Genomic DNA, 17,664 nt, shown 5'->3' with positions numbered 1-17,664 from the left:
TCCATATGGGCGCTGGTTTTAGTCCTTGCTGTTTCTCTTCCGATCCAGCTCTCTGCTATGGCCTGGGAAAGCAGTACAAGATGGCCCGGGCACTTGAGCCCCTGCACCTACGTGGGAGACCTGGAAGAAGTTCCTGGCTCCTGGCTTCGGATCAGCCCAGCTCCAGCCATTGCAGCCATTTGGGGAGTGAACTAGTGGATGGAAGACCTTTCTCTCTGTCTCTCCCTCTCACTGTCTATGACTCTACCTCTCAAATAAATAAATCTTTAAAAAAAATAGCATCACTTCTGTCATATTTTATTGGTCACACACACCAACCTTGATACAGTCTGGAAGGGATTTGCATAAAGGTGTAATCTCTAGGGAAATCCTCTTGGAGGCAAGCCTCATAGCAGTAGGTTAGATGGCAAATTTCAGGTGTTCATTGGGACTTAATTTTGTTTTGTTTCTGTTTTTTATTCTGAAAAAATTCTGGTTTTTACTGGCCCCATCCACCCTTTTTTGTTTTTCTTGCAAGAGCTGCAGAGAGAGAAATCTTTCATCTGCTGGCTTACACCCCAGATGGCGGCAATGACCAGGGCTGAGCCAGGCTGAAGCCAGGAGCCAGAAGCTCCCTCGGGATCTCCCACATGGGTGGCAGGGACCCAAGCACTTGGGCCATCCTCTGCAGCCCCTCCCAGGCCACAGCAGGGAGCTGGATTGGAAGTTGAGCAGCTGGGACTTGAACAGGTTCCAGGGATGCCAACATTGCAGGAGGTGGCTTTACCTGCTATGCCACAATACTGGCCCCCGCTCAGCTCTTTTTCTCTACCTTCTGCCAAACTTTCATGTCTCTGAAATTACCCATGGCATGTATGGCAAATATGTATATGTGTATTGCTTTAACATGTGAATCTCTCTTTATTATTATTATCATTTATTTGAAAGAGTTACAGAGAGACAGAAAGAGAGAGGTCTTCTTTCTGTTGGTTCACTCCTCAAATGGCTGCAACCGGCTGGAGCTAGGCCAATCCAAAGTGAAGAACCTGGCGTTTCTTCTGAGCACCCATGTGGGTGCAGGAACCCAAGGACTTGGACCATCTTCTGCTGCTTTCCCAGGCTCATTAGCAGGGAGCTGGATTGAATGTAGAGCAGTTGGGACTCAAACAGGCACCCATATGGGATGCTGGCACTGTAGGCCGGGGCTTTAACCTGCTGCACCACAGTGCTGGCCCTGTGAATATTTTTTTTTTAAAGATTTATTTATTTATTTGAAAGGGAGAACTACAGAGGCAGAAGGAGAGAGAGGAGGGTTTCTGCACCCATGTGGGAGACCTGGGCTTTGGATTGGTTCAGCTCCAGTCATTGCAGCCATCTGGGGAGAGAACCAGCGGATGGAAAACCTCTCTCTCTCTCTCTCTCTCTCTCTCTCTCTCTGCCTCTCTTCTGTGTAACTCTGACTTTCAAGTAAATAAATAAATCTTTAAAAAAAAAAAAAAACAGCATTACCAAGACCCAGAAGTCCCAATCATAACTTCTTCCAGTTGCAATGCCCTCATGGGTAACGATTATTCTGGCTTCTAATACCACTGATTAACTTGCTTCAACTTTGTGTAAATAGAATCATAAAGTATGGACTCCTTTGTGTTTGGCTTTTCTTACTCAATATCATGTTGGAAAAAGTTTTGAGGGCCAGCGCTGTGGCATAGTGGGTTAAGCCTCCACCTGCAGTGTAGCACCCCATATGGGAGCCAGTTCTAGTCCTGGCTGCTCCTCTTCCAATCCAGCTCTCTGCTATGGCCTGGGAAAGCAGAAGAGGATGGCCCAAATCCTTGGGCCCCTGCACCTGTGTGGGAGACCTGGAAAAAACTCCTGGCTGCTGGCTTCAGATTGGCACAGCTCTGGCCATTGCAGCATACTGGGGAGTGAACCAGCGGAATGGAAGACCCCTTTCCTGGCTCTTGGCTTCGGACCAGGGGAGAAGACAGATGGATCATGCTTACTGGCTTGGTTTAGAAAAAGAGAGTTGTGGCCGGCGCCACAGCTCAATAGGCTAATCCTCCGTCTGTGGCGCCGGCACACCGGGTTCTAGTCCCGGTCGGGGCGCCAGATTCTGTCCCGGTCGCTCCTCTTCCTGTCCAGCTCTCTGCTGTGGCCTGGGAATGCAGCAGAGGATGGCCCAAGTCCTTGGGCCCTGCACCTGCATGGGAGACCAGGAGAAGTACCTGGCTCCTGGCTTCGAATCAGTGCGGTGCACCAGCCGTGGCGGCCTTTGTGGGGTGAACCAACAGAAAAGGAAGACCTTTCTCTCTGTCTCTTTCTCTCTCACTGTCCACTCTGCCTGTAAAAAAAAAAAAAAAAAAAAAAAGTTGAGGCAGGGCTGGCATTGTGGACTACGGGTGAAGCAGCCACCTGCAATGCTAGGATTCCATAATGGAGTGTCAGTGGAGTCCCAGCTACTCTGCTTCTGATCCAGCTTCCTGCTGATGTACATGAGAAAACAGAAGACTTGTATGGTCATTTGTGGAGTGAACCACAGGATGGAAAATTTCTCTTTTTGTCTCTCCCTCCCTCTCTCTGCCATTTTGCCTTTCAAACAAACACATATATAAATCTTAAAAAAAAAAAAAAAAAGAAGAAGAAGACTGAGAGAATGGAAAGAGTAAGAGATTCACAGGAGGCTGGATCTGTGGCGTAGCAGGTAAAGTCACTGTAGTGCTGGCTGCTTCACTTCCAATCCAGCTCTCTGCTATGGCCTGGGAAAGCAGTAGAAGATGGTCCAAGTCCTTGGGCCCCTGCACCTGCAAGGGAGACCCGGGAGAAGTTCTTAGCTCCTGATTTTGGATCAGCGCAGCTCCAGCCATTGTGGCTGTCTGGGGAGTGAACCAGCAAATGGAAAACCTCTCTCTCTGCCTCTGCCTCTCTGTAACTCTGCCTTTCAAAAAAAAAAAAAAAAAGATGATGACTTTACATATCTTTAATTGATAGCATTTCTCAAGTGTTTTTATTTTTTTCTTACCTGAATTATCTATTCTTTTTTTTTTTTTTTTTTTTGACAGGCAGAGTTAGACAGAGAGAGACCGAGACAGTTGGTTCACCCCCTCAAATGGCTGCTACGGCCAGCGCGCTGCAGCTGGCGCACTGTGCTGATCCGAAGGCAGGAGCCAGGTGCTTCCTCCTGGTCTCCCAAGCAGGTACAGGGCCCAAGCACTTGGGCCATCCTTCACTGCCTTCCCGGGCCACAGCAGAGAGCTAGACTGGAAAAGGAGCAACCGGGACAGACTCCGGCGCCCCAACGGGGACTAGAATCCTGGGTGCTGGCGCCACAGGCAGAGAATTAGCCTAGTGAGCCGAGGCGCTGGCCCTATTCTTTTTTTTTTTTTTTTTTTTTTAATTTATTTATTTATTTGAAAGAGTTACAAAGAGAGAGGAGAGGCAGAGAGAGGTCTTCCATCTGATGGTTCACTCCCCAGTTGGCTGCAATGGCTGGAGCTGTGCCGATCCGAAGCCAGGAGCCAGGAGCCTCCTCTGGGTCTCTCATGTGGGTGCAGGGGCCCAAGCACTTGGGCCATCTTCTACAACTTTCGCAGGCCTTAGCAGGGAGCTGAATCAGAAGTGGAGCAGCCAGGTCTCGAAGTGGTGCCCATATAAGATGCTGGCGCTTCAGGCCAGGGCGTTAACCCGCTGCGCCACAGTGCCGGCCCCCTGAATTATCTATTCTTAACTTTTGTCCATTTATTTGACATAAATTGGATAATATCCTCTAAGAGTTATATCATGTCCTTTTCATATTTGGATAATGCTTTTTGTTCTTTCATATTTATTACCGATACATTTTTTTCCTGTCACTATGTCTATTTCAAACCTAGGCAGGTAGTGGTATTTTTGAATCTTACTGAGATGTACTTATGCATCAGCTAGTTTATTTGAGAAGTCCTGATGAGCCTTTGGCTCAGAGTGTGCATGGAAGCAGTGTGCGTAGAGAGCAGGTGATCCAAGATGTAAGAAGGGGAGATGAGGACAAGGTTGACATCAGGCCTATAAATACCCTAAGTCTGGTTTTGTACTTTGAAATAGGTATTAGGTCACTTTTATTGTCTTCTCTATGTTATTTACTGGTTGGCTATGGAGAAGAGATATTATGGCATTTTTGAAAAATACTGTTTTCAACTCTCAGGAAAGTGAAAAGTGCTAATATCAGTCAGTGTTGTCTCTTATTTCTGTTACAGTGAGGTGACTGGGTGGAAAGTGAGGGTTTGGCACTGTTTCACTATTGATAATAACTAGCTTCGTAAGTAAGAAGGTGAAATTCTAAGCTGTGAAAGGCCTTGCCTGTATCCGTTTACCATAGCATGGTGCTTTGAAAGAATGACCATGTGAAAGGGAAGCTGGGTAACTCATCATGTCTCATTTTCCTCACCATTGACAAAAGTCCTCTTTTACCTCTAGGTATAGGTTGTCCTTGGGCTTACTACAGAGAGTTAGGGGACCAGACTCCTAGAACTTTCCCTAAGGTCTTAGTTTCTGCTCTTTAGCTTTTAGCTTTCTTCTCTAAAATAAGAAAATTGGGCCAAATGACCACTAAAGTCCCTAAAGTTCCAAGATTATTTGGGTCTTTTGTCCTCTCACAGAAATTGAAAATAGAGAGATTGAAATAGAGAGACTCTATTCCATATGGATGTCATTATGATTCAGTTGTCATGAAAACTTTTTAAGATTTTACTTATTTATTTGAGAGGTAGAGTTACAGAGAGGTGCAGAGACAGAGAGGTCATCCATCTACTGGTTCACTCCCCAAATGGCCACAATGATTGAGAACTGAGGCAGGAGCTTCTTCCAAGTCTCCCATTCAAGTGCACGGGCCCAAGCATTTGGGCCAATTTCCGCTACTTTCCCAGGCTGTTAGCAGAGAGCTGGATCAGAAGAGTAGCATTTGGAACAGCAGCTGGTGCCCATATGGGTTGCTGGTGCCACAGGCAGAGGCTTAGCTTACTATGCCACAGTGCCAGCCCCTGAAAACCTTTTTTTTTTTTTAATATTTTATTTATTTGAAATGCAGAGTTAGAGAGGGAGAGATACAAATAGAGAGATCTTTCATCTACTGGTTCACTCCCCAAATGGCTACAACAGCCCTGGGCTGGACCACGCCAAAGCCAGGAGCCAGGAGCTTCTTCTGGGTCTCCCACATGGTTGCAGGGGCTCAAGGACTTGGACCATCTTCTGCTGCTTTGCCAGGCACATTAGCAGGGATCTGGATTGGAAGTGGAGCAGTTGGGACTCAAACTGGTGCCCATATGGGATACTGGAATTGCAAGTGATGGCTTAATCTATTATGCCTCAACAGTGGCCCCTGTCATGAAAATTTTGATGTTGGAGTATTACAATTTAAATAAGAAAACATTTAAAATCCTTATGTGCATTTTTACAATCTTCCTTTGTCTTTCTCTTGTCTAGCTAAGCCAGAAATAAACTCTGCTTCAGACTTGTCATGTAATCTTATTATTTTAGTTTCAAGTGAATGATTGTTTTCAAAGATTTATTTATTTACTTGAAAGTCAGAGTTACACAGAGAGAGGAGAGGCAGAGAGAGAGAGAGGTCTTCTATCTGCTTTTTCACTCCCCAGTTGGCCTCAATGGCTAGAGCTGTGCCGATCCAAAACCAGGAGCTTCTTCCGGGTCTCCCACACGGGTGCAGGGGCCCAAGGTCTTAGGCCATCTTCTTTTTTTTTAATTTTTATTTATTTATTTGATAGGTAGAATTACAGACAGTGAGAAAGACAGAGAGAAAGGTCTTCCTTCCATTGGTTCCCCCCCCAAATGGCCGCCATGGCTGGAGCTACGCCAATCTGAAGCCAGGTGCCTCCTCCCAGTCTCTCATGTGGGTGCAGGGTCCCAAGCACCTGGGCCATCCTCCACTGCTTTCCCGGGTCACAGCAGAGAGCTGGACTGGAAGAGGAGCAACCAGGACAGAATCTGGCGCCCCAATTGGGACTAGAACCCAGGGTGCCGGCGCCACAGGCGGAGCATTAACCAAGAAAGCCACAGCGCTGGCCCCATTGGGCCATCTTCTGCTATCCCAGGCAATAGCAGAGAGATGGATCAGAAGTGGAGCAGCTGGGTCTCGAACTGGCGCCCATATGGGATGCCGGCGCTTCAGGCCACGGTGTTAACCCACTGCGCCACAGTGCTGGCCCCTCAAGTGAATGATTCCAAGATCTTTTTGTGTCTTAAAATTTTCAATATATCTTGAGAGAAGATTAATTTTTCCATGAATGTCAAGTGAACCTCTTTTGTTTTGATCTTTAAATTTCTACTTGTGCTTAAGCATCACAATAATCCTGTGTGGTGGGCATGAAGATGTGGGATAACGGTACCAATACCTATCTTCTCTGTCTTATCCCATTCCCTAAACTTCTTTCATGTCTTCTAGTAGATTCTTTTGGAATTTACTTCCCTATTTCCAGTCAACAAACTTGTATTGCTACTTCTTAGTCTTTCAGTTTTAAAGCTGGTGTTCTACTCATTTGTTTTGTCTAAGAGTTGAATTATCAGGGCCAATGTTGTGGCATAGCTGGTAAAGCTGCTGCCTTCAGTGTTGGCATCCCATATAGGCTTAAGTCCCTGCTGCTCTACTTCTGATCCAGTTCCCTGCTAATGTGCCTGGGAAAGCAGTAGAAGGTGTCCTGAGTGCTTGGGCCCTGCAACCATGTGTGAAACCTGGAAGAAGCTCCTGGCTCCTGGCTTCAGACCAGCCCAGCTCCCACTGTTGCAGCCATTTGAGGAGTGAACCAGTGCATGGAAAGACAGAAAAGTCTTCCTGTCTTTGCCTCTCTTTCTCTGTAACTCCACCTTTCAAATAAACTAAATCTTTTTTTTTTTTTTTTTAAAGAAAAGGATTGAGTTATCTCAGAACTCTAAGAGATTTCAAATTCTCCAGAGACCCAGACTTAAAGGATTTAAAGGGTCTGCCAGATAGCTTAATTGAAAAGGTAGTAGTGTGGACTGTGGTAAACTGGGAGGCTACCCTGATGTAAAGACATTCAGTTCAGTATTTAACTCTGTACATATCGAACAGTTGCAGTTTATGGACCTTATTTGGATCTTTATTCATACAACAAACTATTTTAAAAGTTTATGTCAAGGCCAGTGCCGTGGCTTAACAGGCTAATCCTCCGCCTTGCAGCGCCGGCACACCGGGTTCTAGTCCCGGTTGAGGCACTGGATTCTATCCCGGTTGCCCTTCTTCCAGGCCAGCTCTCTGCTATGGCCCGGGAAGGCAGTGGAGGATGGCCCAAGTGCTTGGGCCCTGCACCCGCAAGGGAGACCAGGAGAAGCACCTGGCTCCTGGCTTTGGATCAGCGAGATGCGCCGGCCGCAGCGGCCATTGAAGGGTGAACCAACGGCAAAAAGGAAAACCTTTCTCTCTGTTTCTCTCTCTCTCTCTCAGTATCCACTCTGCCTGTCAAAAAAAAAAAAAAAAAAAAAAAAAAAAGTTTATGTCAGTTTCTAGAATTGAAAATTCTAGAATTGCAAAATTTAGTACTCACTAAAGGTTTGATACTAAAGCGACATTACAGGGGCTGACGCTGAGGTGTAGTGGGTAAAGCCACTGCTGCAGTGCTGGCATCCCATGTGGGCGCCAGTTTGAGTCCTGGCTGCTCCACTTCTAGTCTAGCTCCCTGCTGGTGCGCCTGGGAGAGCAGCAGAGGATGGCCCAAGTCTTTGGGCCCCTGCACCCCTGTGGGAGACCAACAGATGGAAATCTCTCTCTCTCTCTCTTTGTAGCTCTGCCTTTCAAGTAAATAAATTTCAAAAAACCTTTTAATTTGTGATTTCTTTTAATTTTTGAAGATTTATTTATTTGAAAGGCAGAGTTACAGAGAGATCTTCCATCTGCTGGTTTACTTCCCAAATGTTCACAACAGCCAGTTTTGCTCCAGGCTGAAGCCAGGAGCCAGGAGCTTTACCTGGGTTTCTCACACGGGTACAGGGCTCCAAGGACTTGGGCCAATTTCTGCTGCTTTCCCAGGCTGGATCAGAAGTGCAATAATTGGGACACAAACTGGCACACATATGGGATGCCGGCATATCAAGTGGCAGCTTAATCCATTATGCCGCAGCTCTAGCCCCCTAGTTTCTGATTTCTGAGTCTTTTCTGGATGGCTTGTTTTATAGGAGAAACTAAAGCATGGAGAAGTCATGATTTGACCAAGATCACATAGCTTATATATGAGCAAAGTTGGAACCTAGATCTCCTGGTTTCTTATCCATTGCATCTTCTTATGAGAAAATTTCTTGATTAAATAAGAAAAAAGAGTTATGGTTTTGCCTGACTTCTTGTCTTTTCTAACTTTATTGTTTTTAGAACATTGGTTAGAGATTTGGTTTCTACCTTTTTGTAAGGTGATAGGGATAAGAGATTCAGCCTTAAAGTCTGGTTGAAATCCAGGACTAGGGGTAGTTCTGTTTCTTTGGACGATAAAGAATTGTAGAGCTTACGCAAGTTAGAAGTATAAAAATTAAGCTGAGGCAGGACTGGAGAAATGAACTCTTTAGTGTTTGGTCTCCAAGTAAGATTTCACTGCTACTAAAAATTATTTTTGTGGACTTTTTTATTTCCAAATTTTAACTATTTAGATTCAAAGCACTAAGCAGGTAGCATAGATGTACAGCCTTGCCAACTGTAGGAATGTGTTGGTAAGTAGCTGTGAAAAAGCACTGGTAAGATGCTTTGCTATAGAGCTGTTACTAGACTTTACTTCCCAATCTAATTGGGAAATGGTTTGGGCAGTCTCGTTTTATGTTTTATTTTGCATGCTTAATTTAAAAGCATAATAAAGCAGAGCTAGATTCACATAATAAACATTAGTTGAGAGGAAAGCATTTCTGGCAAGCACCAAAAGAAAGTAGAATGACTCGGAGCTGACACCGTGGTGTAGCCGGTCCAGCTGCCACCTGTAACACTAGCTTCCTGTATGGGTGGTGATTGCTGCTCCACTTCCGATCCAGTTCCCTGCTAATGTGCCTGGAAAGCACTGGAAGATGGCCAAAACACTTGAGCCCCTGCATACACGTGGGAGACACCAATGAAGGGCCTGGCGTAGCCCGGGCTTGGCAGCCACTTGGAGAATAAACCAGTGAGTGGAAAATCTCTCTCCATAATTCTTTCAAATAAATAAATAGATCCTAAAAAAAAAGAGTGGACTCTTACATATAGATTTGAATAGTCTTCCCACCATTCTATCTTTTTTTTTTTTAACCTTCCTATTCTATTAATATTTATTTGTGTGTTTTCCCACTCAGACAGAGAAGTAAATGATCTCACTGAATTCATTTGGGCAGAAATTTAAGTTCTTTTGGATCTTAGTTCATAACCCTTTTGAAGCATACTCTGTCTTTCTAAAAACCTGAAAAATTTATAAATTAATCATTCATCAAGCGGCAAAAATCTCAGTTATCAAAAACTTTTAGAATAAGTATCTACCATTTTGAAATTCATACAAGAACCTGGAATGAAAGATTTGAAACCAGTAGTTTTAAAAATACATTCTGGGTGTTGACTGGTAAGGGCTTTGCTGTTATCTCTGCTTAGGGAATGTTCTATACTAGAAGACAGATTCCACACCCGAGTCTTGATTCTAATTTTTAAAAAATAACTTTGATTTGTTTATTTTTAATTATTTGAAAGATAGGGAGACAGAGATAGCTCTCTTATCCTCTGAATCACTCCCCAAATGGCTGCAACAGCCAAGGCAGGACCAGGCCAACGCCAGGAGCCAGGAACTCAGGTTTCTACATGTGTATCGGAGACCCAAGTATTCGAGCCATTACCTGCTGCTTTCCAGGGTGTGTATTATCAAGAAGCTGTACTCAGAAGCAAAGCCAGAACTCAAACACTGGTACTCTGGTGTAGGATATGGGCAACCCAAACAGCATCCTTATTGCTGTACCAAATGCCTATCCCTAATTTTGTTTTGTTTTCTTCTTTTAAAAAATTAAATAGAAAGGTAAAGCTATTAACTAAAATTAATATGAGTTTATCTCTATATTTTATTTATAGAGCTAGCCACCCAGTGTAGCATGATATTAAATAATGACATTGCTTCTATTTTTAGGAAAAAATTTATCTTTTAGCTGGAGTGTATACTCTTACTAGTAAGTGACCATTGACTATTCTAATATCTTCCACAGCTTAATGAATACTGACTTGTATATTCAGTAGTCATTTTCTTTGGCAAGACTTTATTAGCCCTATTCAACCTGAGTGGTAATAGAGGTTAGCATCGTGGTACAGTGGGTTAGATTGCTGCTTGTGACACTGGCATCCCATATCAGAGCTTTCATTTGAGTCCTGGCTGCTCTGCTTCTGATCTAGCTTCCTGCTAATGCTCCTGGGAAGGCAGTGAATGGTGGCCCAATATTTGGGGGCCTGACACATATGAGCAGATCTGAATGGAGTTCCTGACTTGTAGCTTCCACCTGACCCAGCCTTGACTGTTGCAGCCATTTGGAGAAGGAACCAGCAGATGGAAGATCTCTCTCTGTCTCTCTCTCTCTCCCCCGACTCTTGCTTTCTCTGTTACTATTTTTTTTTTAAAGATTTTATTCTATTTATTTGAAAGACAGAGTTAGAGAGGTAGAGACAGAGAGACAGGTCCTTCTATCTGCTGGTTCATTCCCTAAATGGCCGCAACGACCGGAGCTGTGCTGATTGAAAGCCAGGAGCCAGGAGCTTCCTCCGGGTCTCCCACGTGGGTGCAGGGGCTCAAGGACTTGGGCCATCCTCTACTGCTTTCCCAGGCCATAGCAAAGAGCTGGATCAGAAGAGGAGCAGCCAGGACTAGAACCAGTGCCCATATGGGATGCTGGCGCTTCAGGCCAGGGCTTTAATCCACTGTGCCACAGCGCCTGTCCCTCTCTGTTACTCTTTCAAATAAATCAATAAATAAACTTTTAAAAATTGATAATATTTTATATAAGGATCTTTACATATATCATGGCAGTAGTCATTCCAAGAATATTCAAAATAGCATCATATCCTTTTAAAGAAGTAGAAACAAAGGTTCTAAAAAAGAGAAATGTTAAGGTTACATACTTAATGGCAGAACTGGAATTCTAAACTTTGGCATGTTTCACTGATTATAGCTCCTGCTCTTAGCTCCATGTCATGCTTTCTTGAGAGGTTTGGAATCATTGCTAGAAGTCTGTTTTGTTTTGCTTTAAGATTTATTTATTTACTTGAAAGAGTTGGAGAGACAGAGACAGAGAGAGATCTTCCATCTGTTGGTTCACTCCCCAAATGGCTACAACAGCCTTTGAGGCTGGGCTAGATTGAAGCCTGGAACCTGGAACTCCATAGGGGTCTCCTACATGGATGCAGGAGCCTAAGTGCTTGGTCTTGCTTTCCCATGTGCATTAAGAGGGAGCAGGATTGGATATGAAACAGCTGGGACTTGAACCAGCACTCATATGGGATCCATCCTGGGTAGCAGCTTAACCTGCTGCATCACAACACTGGCCCCCTGCTGGAGGTCTTGGCAAGCTATTCTCAACCTCATTTTTTATACATATGAAACTCATTTGTTCTGTTGTTCCGGAAGAACCCTTAATGTTTACATCATCATAGATTGCCATCTGTCTCCTCTAAGAGCCTAAGTTAATACAGGCAGCATAGTGTGGTGGTTACGAGTATAACTAGCTTCTAGAAATAGTTTTGAACACTGGCTTTATGTTGGTGACCTTGGACAGGTTACTTGACTTTTCTGAGCCTTGGATACCTTATCTATAAAACAGGGACAATATGAAATATTACTTATCCATGAGAAGGAATGAATTATTGGTACATACAACTTGGCTAGACCTTAAAGCCATTATGATGAGTGAATTAGTCCAGTTATATCACAATTTAGAAATGTCAAAGCTGTGGAGACAATGAAGAGTACTTGATTGTCAGGGGTAGAAGTGGGAAAACAGTGTGATTATCCAGAGGCAGAATGAGGGAATTTTTTCAGATGATGAAACTATTATGCATCCTCATTGTGATGATGGCTACATGATTTTGTACATGTGTTAAGACACAGAAAATATACCTCTCCAGAAAGTCAATTTACTATATGCTAATTTAAAAAACATTAAAAATTTTAAAAAGGTGTGAAAATGGAGACAATAAATTCTTTCTCATAAGGTCATTGTGAAAATTAAAATAATGTAACTAAAGTATTTCAGTACTTACTTGGTATGTAGTACAAATAACTGAATGATTTTCATTGCATCATTTTTATCATTAGTATAAAAAGTGTATTAGGGGACCAGCACTGTGGCATAGTGGGTAAAGCTGCTGCCTGCAGTGCCGGCATTCCATATGGATGCAGGTTTGAGTCCTGGCTGCTCCACTTCCGATCCAGATCTCTGCTATGGCCTGGGAAAGCAGTGGAAGATGGCCCAAGTGCTTGGGCCCCTACACCTATGTGGGAGACTCAGAAGAAGCTCCTGGCTTCGGATCGGCTCAGCTCCGGCCATTGCAGCCAATTGAGGAGTGAACCAACAGAAGGAAGACTCTCTCTCTCTCTCTCTCTCTCTGCCTCTCTGTGTAACTCTGACTTTCAAATAGATAAATAAACCTTTTTTTTAAAAAAAAAAAAAGGTATATTGGTGCAGGCATTTGGCATAGTGGTTAAGATGTCACTTGGTTTGCCAGCATCCCATTTTGGAGTGCCTGGGTTTGAGTCTCAGCTCCATGTTGTCGTCATCTTTCTTCTTTCTCCTTTCTTCTTCTTCTTCTTCTTCTTTTTTTTTTTTTTTAAAGATTTATTTATTTTATTTGAAAGGCAGAGTTAGAGAGAAGAGATCTTCCATCCACTGGTTCACTCCCCAAATGGCCCCAATGGCTGGGGCTGGGCCAAGCCAAATCCAGGGGCTAGGAACTCCATCTGGCTCTCCCAAGAGGGTGGCAGGGGCCCAAGTATTCAAACCATCTTTTGCTGCTTCCCTAGGTGCATTAGCAGGGAGCTGAATTGGAATTGGAGCAGCAGGGACTCAAAGCAGCACTCAGTCATATGGAATGTCAGTGGCACAGGCAGCAGCTTAAACTATGGCATTACAATGCCAGCCCCCCAACTCCACCTCCGATTCCAGCTTCCTGCTGATGCATACCCTGGGAGGCAACAGTTGAAGAGTCAAGTGCTTAGGTCTCTGCCACCCAACATGGGAGACCTGGACTGAGTTCCAGACTCCTGGCATTGACCTGGCCCAGCCCTGGCTGTTGTAGGCATTTGGAGAGTGAACCAGCGGAATAATATTTCTCTCTGTGTCTGCTTCTCTGCCTTTTAAATAAAAACTTTAATATTATCTGCATTGGTATAATCAGTAGAGAGAAAAATGAGTAACCTTAACTCAGATATTATATGTTTTCACATGACTGACAAGAAACATGAGGTCTTTGAAAGGTAGGGGATTAGGCCTAGATTTTTCTGAAGTATCCTGCAGCTTACTTCTTGTCTGACTGCATATACAGTTCCTTTGACATTATGCATCCACAAAATAACTGTTGTATCAAAAGCCATAGCTCCTTTCACTGGCATCATTTTAGATCTGAAATTTGGATTGAGCAAAATGATGAAAGAAAGAGCTGGTAGTGGTTCTTGTACTTAGAAGGTGGTAGCTGGTCTGTGTAACAGCTGTGACTTCCAGAGCCATTTCTTCCTGCCAGCCACAGTATTTGAATTAGATAGTGACAGCAGTAAGGCAAGCATTATTCAAGAGCTAAAAAAAAGTTAAGGTCGCAGTGGCACTGTAGTTGTACTAGCAGTGAAAAAGAGGCTTTAAAGTGAAAGCTTGACCTTTTCATTGAGTAGAGTGGTTGCCTTCTACAGTTACATTCATAATAAAAAGAATTCTGATCTTACAATATCTGCTATGCTAGTTAACACTTACTCATCTGTGAATTATTTTCATTATAGCTAATGACACCAGAATTCAGGAAGCAGTGGGGAGGGGGGAAAGAATCCTGAGTTCCTAGTACAGGACATTGGTTTAGGAGTGACTAAGTTTTTGCTAGTTTCTTACAATATGGCAATAAATTTGAGAAAAGCTCTGTTACTCAATTTGTATTCTTTCATACTTTTTATCTTACACATATATGTCTAAGTCAGAGACTGCTATGGGAACATCATTCTTTTGTGGCTTTGAGGAGACAGTGCCAAAGTGACTGGCCTGTTGTTTGACTTTGGTATTTGCTTTGGTTTGAGGGAGTGGGCATTTAGCCTAGTGGTTAAGATGCTTTGAGGGCCAGCATTGTGGCTTAGCGGGTTAAGCCTGTGCCTGTAATGCCAGCATCCCAAATGGGCACTGGTTCGAGACCTGACTGCTCTACTTCTGATCCAACTTCCTGCTAATATGTCTGGGAATGCAGCTGAGGATGACCAAGAGCTTGGGCCTCTTCACCCACATGGGAGACCCAGAATAAGCTCCTGGCTCCTGGCTTTGGCCTGGCCCATCCCCTACTGTTGTGGCCACTTGGGGACCGAACCAATGGATGGAATTAATCAATCTTTCTCTCTCTCTCTCTCTTTTTCCTCCTCCTCCTCCTCTTTTCTCTGTAACTCTGCCTTTCAAATGATAATAATACATCTTCAAAGATTCCTGTATCTCATGTCATAGCACCTAGGTTCAATTCTTGACTGTGGCTCCTGACTCCAGCATCCCACCTAATGCAGATCCTGGGTAGCAGCAGTGATCACTCAAGTGGCTGAGCATCTGCCACCCACAATGGAGACTTGGATTGGGTTACCAGTACCTGGTTTCAGCCCATTCCAGCCCTAGATTTTGTGGGCATCTGGAGGGTGAACCAGCAGGTGGGAAACCCTTCTCTATCCATCTCTCTGCCTCTTAAATAAATAAATAATGTTAGCAATATTAAAATATGAGAGGATCATTATTTTCAAAAATCATATTTGGTTGTACAACTGAATATACTAAAAATATTAAACTGTATATTTTATTATTTTTAAATTTTTCTATTTTTATTTCTTTTCATTTTATTTTAAAATAAAGAGACAGAGAAAGATCTTCCATCTACTGGTTCATCTCACAGATGCTTACAACAGCTGGGGCAGGGCTGATCTGAAGCCAGGAGCCAGGAACCCTGGGTCTCCCATGTGAGTGGCAGGGACTCAAGTTCTTGAGCCATCACATGCTGCCTCTCAGGGTGTGTACCAGGAAGAAACTAGAATCTAAAGCAGATAAAAGACTCAAACCCAGGCACTCTGACATAGAATGTGGGAAGTGTTAACTGTATCAAATCCCTGTGCCTGAATTGTACATTTTCAAAGGGATCAATGACAGCTCAATAATGCTTTTACCCAAACCCTTTCCCTACCCCAATTATATTGATTTGTGACCTTCTAATGGAAAGAATAGACTAAAAACTTTTTTTTATTTAAAGATTTATTTATTTATTTGAAAGTTACAGAGAAGGAGAGGCAAAGAGAAAGAGAGAAGAGAGAACAGTGATCTCTTTCCTCTGCTGGTGCACTCCCCAAATGGTTGCAATGGTCGGAGCTGGGCTGATCTGAAGCTAGGAGCCAGGAGCTTCTTCCAGGTCTCCCATGTGAGTGTAGGGGTCCAAGCACTTGGGCCATCTTTTACTGCTTTCCCAGGTGCATTAACAAGGAGCTGGTTTGGAAGTAGAGCAGCTGGGACCTGAACTGGCGCCCATAAGGGATGCCAGTGCCAGAGGTAGATGTTTTACCTGCTATACCAAAGCACTGGCCTCTGACTAAGAACTTTTCAAAACAAGGCTGTTGGTATTTAAGATTATCCAAAAATGATGGGATATAGAATAATAAATGATACTTCTGAGGAGTTCTTAGGATTCTTCTCAGCAAATAACAATTCATGCAGTTATGATGTAAGCATTGGTAATTTTGCTAAGGAGGAGGATAAGCGGTATCACTTGGTCTAAAATAGTGATTTTAAGCTGGGTGATTTTGCTTCCATAGGAAATCTGGCAACATCAAGCCGGTTTTGATTGTCACAACTCAGGGGGAGATATGGTACTGGTGTTGAAGTGGGTAAGAACCAGGAGATATGATGCTAAACATCCTACAAAAATGTCTGTCCTGAAGGACAGACCCCACAAAAGATTATCTGGCACAATTTATCATTAGTGATGACAAGGTTGAGAAACTCTAGTGTAAAATTTATACCTGTTTTTTAAAGTTTTATCACTTACATTCAGATCTTTGATCTATTTAGAATTTTTCTTTTTTCTTTTTTTTTTTTAAGAGTAATTTATTTATTTGAAAGGCAGAGTTACAGACACACACAGAGAGAGAGAGAGAGAGAGAGAGAGAGAGAGAATTCTTCCATCTGCTGGTTCATCCCCAAATAGCCGCAACAGCTGGAGCTGGGCTGATCCAAAGCCAGGAGCAGGAGCTTCTTCCGGGTTTCCCATGTGGGTACAGGGGCTCAAGCACATGGGCCATCTTCCACTGTTTTCCCAGGCTATTAGCAGAATGAAAGTGGAACAGTCAGGACATGAACTCGTGCCGTTATGGGATGCTGGCACCACAGGCATAGGCTTAACCTACTATGCCACAGCAACAGCCCCAAATTAATTTTTCTTAAAAATTTCCATTTTTGAAAGGTAGAATGACTGAAAGAGAGGGAGAAACAGAGAGTGAAAAAGATTTTCGATCCATAAGTTCACTCCCCAAATGGCCACAATGACCTGGGCTGGGCAGATTCAAAGCTGGAGACAGGAGCTCCATCTGGATCTCCCAGACAGGTGGCAGGGGCCCAAGCAGTTGGGCCATCTTCTGCTGCTTTGTCAGGTGCATTAGCAGGGAGCTGGATCAGATGTGACCAGTGCTCATATGGGATGCCTGCGCTGCAGGTGGCAGCTTTACCTGCTAAGCCACAGTACTAACCCCTCTCCAAGCAGCCTCTTAACCACTGTACCAAACACTGACCCCAACTATGAGATTTTGAAAACAAATTATAGCTTGCCAAGAATTTGAATGCCCATTTGTGGTTCTGGATTGCAGTGTTATAAAATTTTTTAATTTAAAGAAAATTTTAAAGATGTGACCTTTTAAAATAAAGAACTTCTAAGCATTGGAGTGTAATAATTTAGGAGCATAACTGCTAAATTGTAATTAGGTATAGAAAATGCTCTTCTTTATGTGATTATAAGTAAGTTTATAAAATTTTATGTAAGAGATTGGTTCTAGATGTATTGAAATCAGTCATTCTGATCTGAGACCAGGAAGTTAATGAATCCCCTGAAATTATATGCAGAATTATGCATGGGTGGGCATATATACATACATACATACACTTTGCAGGGGAGAAGATCCATAGCTCATCAGAATTTCAAAGGGAACTCTTAATGTTCTAATCTTTGGTAACTTGGGCAAGTAACTTTAGCTTCATTTTCTTTGGTCTGTGAAATGATGAAACTTTCCTCTGATTACTAGTTTCCTTCCAGCCTTGGTGTGAAGACTTCCCTTGCCTTAATTGACATTCTACATGCTACATGCCTAAGGAAGTGTCTGTTTTATACTTCAATGAAATATTAAGAAGTACCACTCTACTTCTAATTCTAGGCAAATCTTATACCTCTGTATGGAAATTAAAGCTCTTCCACCTATGTTTTTCTCCTAAATGATCATTTCAATGAATTTT

At 43.3% G+C, this 17,664-nt stretch overlaps 1 protein-coding gene across 3 annotated transcripts in view; it reads left to right on the top strand.

Moving 5' to 3' along the window:
* The window catches only part of GBF1 (golgi brefeldin A resistant guanine nucleotide exchange factor 1), a 152,875-nt gene that overhangs the window by 56,190 nt on the left and 79,021 nt on the right, over positions 1 to 17,664 (top strand). The window lies entirely within an intron of this gene.

Source organism: Lepus europaeus, chromosome 17 (assembly GCF_033115175.1).
Source record: "Lepus europaeus isolate LE1 chromosome 17, mLepTim1.pri, whole genome shotgun sequence".
Lineage (NCBI taxonomy): Eukaryota > Metazoa > Chordata > Mammalia > Lagomorpha > Leporidae > Lepus > Lepus europaeus.
This window is presented reverse-complemented; position numbering and strand designations above follow the sequence as displayed.